Source organism: Engraulis encrasicolus, chromosome 22 (genome assembly GCF_034702125.1).
Source record: "Engraulis encrasicolus isolate BLACKSEA-1 chromosome 22, IST_EnEncr_1.0, whole genome shotgun sequence".
Lineage (NCBI taxonomy): Eukaryota > Metazoa > Chordata > Actinopteri > Clupeiformes > Engraulidae > Engraulis > Engraulis encrasicolus.
Window position 1 is genome coordinate 35,878,515 of NC_085878.1, and position 5,827 is coordinate 35,884,341.

The 5,827-nt window shown below is 45.8% G+C and overlaps 1 protein-coding gene across 4 annotated transcripts in view; it reads left to right on the plus strand.

The window, feature by feature from the left end:
• The first annotated feature begins 4,793 nt into the window (after positions 1-4,793).
• Positions 4,794-5,827, plus strand: part of LOC134438263 (USP6 N-terminal-like protein) — a 31,275-nt gene continuing 30,241 nt past the window's right edge. Inside the window, exon 1 of one of the 4 annotated variants that reach the window (XM_063187779.1) lies at positions 4,794-5,008. The gene's annotated coding sequence lies outside the window, so the exon portion shown is untranslated. Of the gene's footprint in view, positions 5,009-5,299; positions 5,788-5,827 lie in introns of those variants that run through there. The other 3 variants (XM_063187776.1, XM_063187781.1, XM_063187777.1) reach the window with 3 other exon arrangements.

Genomic DNA, 5,827 nt, shown 5'->3' on the forward strand with positions numbered 1-5,827 from the left:
GGAACACTAGATGACAAACATAATGTGACACTTGGCTCCTCTGTTTCCCCCCATTGATCCCCTTTCCATTATCAAGCGCCTATCACTTGAGGAACATGAGCTTTTGTGTGGATGTGTGCCTGTAGGTGGGGTGGTGACTGTATACAACTGCTCTGTCTGGCTATCCACCTCATATGTACACCCAGGATTGGACAGGGACCAAAATAGGGCCAGGCATGTTTGCCACCCTTTAAGTTGTGGATTGTCTATAAGAAACCACACACAAACAACAGCATCAGCTCCCATATGCCCAATGGGAAATGCCCCACCAGTCCAGGCTATTGTGTGAGCTGCTGATTTTGTGCTGTTTTTTGTTAGTCTGCACCATGATTGCTCCTTACTAGATTGGGGGGGGGGGGGGGCTGAGTGATAGGGCCCCTCGCCTGAAAGGGGCCCAGGCACATTGAGTTTTTTACGTTTTACATAATAATAACATATTGAGGGTTCAATTGGAGCTGATTGTACAGAGGAGGCCCAGAATTTGGTGCTACGCCCCCTGCTCGTAAGTGTCATGGAAGTCACATGGAAGGGGAGAAAATAAGTGGCTCCTAGGCTACTGTATGGTAAACCAACCCAGGCCTGACTTTGCAACAGCAGTCTGTGGCTGTGGTGTAGAATGTGCAACAGAGTCAAGTGCTCCACTTGCATATGTCAAAGTGACAGTTATTACAAGGGGCGAGACAGAAGAAATGTGTCTGGTAATAGACGTAGTAAAGTAATCACTATCCATTACTGGACGAATAAACATGCTTGCTTGAATGCTCTGTCTCTCTTTCTCTCTTTCTCTCTCTCTCTCAGCCTGTGGTGTGGGTTGCACGCAGGTGCAGCACCATTTTGTCCTGGGAATCTAAACCACGGGTTTCTTTATCCGGTTTAAATGACGGCTTGTAATAGCTTTTACAATGCTTTGAAACTGTTCTTGTAAATGCATATTTAAGCTCCGCTCACAGGTGATCAGACACAAAGTGATGCGTCATAGGAACAGACAGATACACTTTCTTGCCACAGGATTGCGTCTTCAAGGAATTCTGTGGCATTATGTAATTCATTTTTACAACACTCATACCTGCCTGCGTGCCCACATCTATCTTTCATTGGTGTGTGTGAGAGAGTCGGTGCCTACGACTACTTGACTACTGGCGGGCCGCAGAACAAAGGGAGAGGCGTAACCACCACATTCTCACCGGCGTGTTTTCGCTCGGCTCCGCGCGCTGCACCCCGTTCAGCTGGAGACAGAACATCACCCCCCACCCCCAGAAAAACAGGCTTACATAAGCGCACAGAGCACACACCTGCACCGGCCCGCGCGCTCCGGGAGGAAAAGAGGCGAGATCAGAGGAGCGGCCCATCATGGGGATGAGAGAGCGAGTGAGAGAGAGAGCAGCACTCCCAACTCGTCCCCAGTGGAAACAAATATGATTCTTCTCCGTCTGATTTTTCATCAGTTAATCGGATGCAGGCATCGGAACCAATGACACCATCATTAAATGCGTCATTCCCCACGGGTGTGTGATAAAGAAAAAAATGTTTGCGCCTCAAGAGGGCCTATCCAGCATTAAAATCTGGAGTGTGAGGAGCTGGAAAAACTTCTGCGCGGAACACGCGCCGGCAAGCGAACGAGAGGGAAAATCCACAACAGGGCTTCTGCAAGATGAGTAGCAGCTGGAAGAAATCAGCATACTGTAGCCACTGTCGTGGTAGCGTGCTTCCACCTAGTGGCCGCAAGTCGTCAGCACTGCTCCCAGGGCCGCAATAAGATGGTATGGGGCCCTAGGATGTTGGTTGCTGCAGGCCCCCACAGAGGACAAATTCCGCAACAAAATTAGGTAGATGGCGTAATAATTCTGAGCGAGGAATGAGTTTTAAGGGAGCAGTCCACCGTGTTTCAATAATAAAGTAGGCCTACATTCTTTCCTGACCTTGATGAGTTCATCCCGACCTGTCTCGTCTGGAAAGGCAAAGCTGACCCAAGCTAATGCTAACTAGTTGGTGCCGCGCGCGTTGCTGGCCGGGACCGTGTCCAGAGACAAGACAGGCCGGCATGAACTCATCACAGGTCAGAGAAGAACATAGGCCTATTTTATTATTGCAACATGGTGGACTGTTCCTAGCCTTACACGCCATCCTACGTACTTCCGCCAAAGGATTGGCTCCACTAACTAGTCTGGCCCCTGTTGTCTGTGGAGCGATGTTGAGCGGTAGGATTTGGCCAGCCAACCCTCCCCAGAAAACAGCCAATAAGCGAAGAGACAGGTTGGTGGGGGCGAAAGGGGGAGGACGCTCGAGACGATACCGTAAACGCCTGCGCTATGTTGTTGTTGAGTAACTGTCGGTGATTGGGTGAGGGCTGTCCAATCATTTCAAACCAGAACTGAGTGCAAACTTCCCGCTTCCTGCAATCGTGCCATATCAAACAACCTCCAGACCATGAAAGCGAAATGAAATGGTTGTATTTTGGGATAGTCAGGACCAGGCTAGACTGTTCCTACAACAAGATTGAAAACTCAAACTCAACAGCAGACTCATTTTTCATTTCATCTTGTCACAATTCTACAATTATTGATAACCCCCCACTCCTCACCCCGCTTTCTTTCCAATCCCCCCACCCCCCTAGCAGGTGGGCCCCACCTAGGCTGCAGTCATATCTAGCCTGTGCATTAATCCGGCCCTGACTGCTCCGTAGCATAATCTTATTCAGCTGATCACTACAGAGGTTGAGGGTATAGGGCCAAGGCATGGCTGCAGCCTAACACCCGTCAACGTAAAATAAAATAGTTCATTCTCAAATTGCAACCAGGACATGGCATTCATGAATATATTGATTTGTTGTGTTATAGTGTCACATTTTGTTAGTGATGCCCCTCTCCTCTCTTATCATTCCATCCTGATTGAGAATTAAGGCACCGTCTTTTCATGGGATTTCTCTTGTGCAAGGGCACAGCCAGTCCTGGGTGAGGTTGGCCTTTGTGCTTACCTCTGCAGAAAACACACAGAATACATAAGGGGGAATATTTCCTTGTCAGATCCCTAAAGGACATGTGTTGTGCTACTGAATTGGTATTAGTACAAATTAGATCGTTTTGGGGAGCAATGCAGCAATTGAATATACAGCAATGTCTGGAAATGAGCACCTATGTAAAAGCTGGTCAATTTTAATAACGTAGCCCCTTAATACCCTAATGCTGAGGCCATACCTCCTGTGGCACGATGTAATAGTCATTGAAAAGTTAACTACCATAGTACTTCAATGTTATAACATAACACAGGGACTTAAGTAATGCACTATGACTTGGGCATTGCCATTCTGGTAACAGCAAACGTATTAATTTATTAATGGTGACCAGAATAAGGAACAATGCCGAGGAGAACCATAAACACTTCATAGATATCCTCCTCTTTGCTATCTTAGGCCATATTGGCATCTGTGTTTCAGCAGTTTTCAGCAGGTTGCATAAATTCTTCAGGATTTATTTGAAAAAAAAAAGTTTAGGGAATGGAAATACTTTTTGTCTGAACTGTTTTCACCGAATGTGACGACACAACTCTGTTGGGTGTCATCACCAAGAGTTAGACCCTCTGGGTACATGGTGCAGTGGAGTGATGGTAACAGGGGCAGTTGCAGGAAATCCACACAGTAGCTCCCAATTTTTAGTATTGCAATTGGTGTAGCCTATTTGTATACAATCACTGTGATATTACAGTGAAATAATAATAAGAATAGCAATTATTAAAAAATTATATTAAAAAATATATAAATATTATTATTATTATTATTATTATTATTATTATTATAATTTGTTATGTCGTGATAACCTTTTTTGGCCCTTCAATGATAATTGATTAAGGCATCATTAACTGTATGATATCTTGTCCCTGGTGACGGGGACCAAGGAAACTGACAGGGGGCAAATGGGTCAGTCGCCTTGGGCTCAGGGAGGGGGATTGGAGGCAGAATTTGGTCCCCATTACATTGTACATTGAATGGAGGGGCACATGCCTTTTGTATGGTTCTGTGCCAGGCCCAACCAACGCTGTCATCGGCACTGCCGTGGACAGTTGCAACATTTGCCACCCTGGCCACCCTGCAGTTACACTCCTGTAACACTTGCTCTTTTACTCATTACATTAAGACACTAGACTGGTGAAGGCCCATTCTGCAAATGCATTCATCTTCCCCTGATTTCTCGACCTTTGCCCTACAAAGACCATATCAAGATTCAAGAGACTGATGATTCAATATTTTATTCACTTTTATATGTCATTATAGGAGTATAGGAAAGTAAAATATTTTGTTATCAAAGAATGCATTGTAATGTTGCAATGCATATTTCAACTCTAGAGGGCGTGCTGTTCTCATAAAATGCTTTAGGCCTACACTCAATTAAGGTTATGATGAACTGACTGGAAATTAAAATTGACACGTGAACTCGTGAACTAGAGAAAGTAACACTGCTCTGTCACAGTATTTGCGCCGAGGCTTATAGATTGTGTGATTTCTTTTTTTTCCATTTTACTACTAATAATAATACGACTGACAAATGATTTCCATTGAAGCCCACTAGTTATGAAACCAGTTCTTTCTACAGTATCGCTGGTTTAAATATGACCAAACCTCTCGGGCGCGATACTGCCGTTTCGATGACTTCTGAGAGCAGCGTGTGACATATTTCGGGGAGACCAGACACGTATGTGCCGCCTCGGTGCTGCGCGTGCTCAGACGCGAGCGCATTTCTGCTTACAGTAGCAACATCCTCAGCTGGCCCTGCTACTGGCTGTCCTCCCGATGCGCGATTGGCCGCTGTGATCGTGGTGGATTGTGTTGGTGGAGCGTCTCTCTATTGTAGTCCCGCTCGTGCACTGCCTAAAAAGGTGACAGCTCCAAAATAAACGCGTTATCCTGCCTGCGATGAAAGAATGATCAGGGAGGTCAATGCTGTCGTATAGCGCGGCACAAACTCCCGCTTATAAGGTGAGTTTATTCCCTTGGTCTTTTGTTTTCAGTAATATTTGCTATTGGTGCGTGGTACAGCGCATTGTATAGTTGCTGTTGAAGCATTATCGGAATTCCGTTGTGTGCTGTGACAGTCTCACAATCATCTTTGTTTTGTCCCGAGCGCTGGAGATCACACAATGCGTTATTTAGTCTACCTTTAGACTACCGAGAAGTACGTCCCTTTTCGTGGCTGGCTTTACCATGTAAAGACGTCATGCCTGAAATGTTTTGTTTTTTTTCTGCAGTAAGCGACAGTGCCATGGTGGACATATGCCGTTTGTTCCAGACAATTGAGTGGATCTGGCTGAACATTTCAGACCAGCCGAGTGAACGCCATGCGGCAGGCTATACATAATTATGTAAGGTTTGTTATGGGTGCATTGCCTTAGATGAGGAGTGCGGGGAGCCACCAGGTTTAGTCATGTACTCTGTGTAGCCTATCGTGCGTCTGTTGTTTACTCTCTGGGAATGTACCAAATGCACTCGCCGTAAAATGCGCTTCGCGTTACATCTTGTGAGATGAAATTTAATATGAGATGATTAGGACTACAAATCTAAAAATGGCTCTTGGGTGACCGGTTGTGAATTTGGTCCGCATTCTTTCCAGGTAGAGGGTGAAATGGCTCTTGTAGCCTACTGTACATCTGTCTATGGGGATGGCACTTAACCTAGTCGGGATCCACCAGCACGCCTTTACAGGTGTGAAGCTCATTGTGAGTGGGAGCTGCTGATTGACTCTTGGGCACGACTATTATGTAAGCTCTGAAATTGCTAGGTGCATTGTTTGCTGTGATT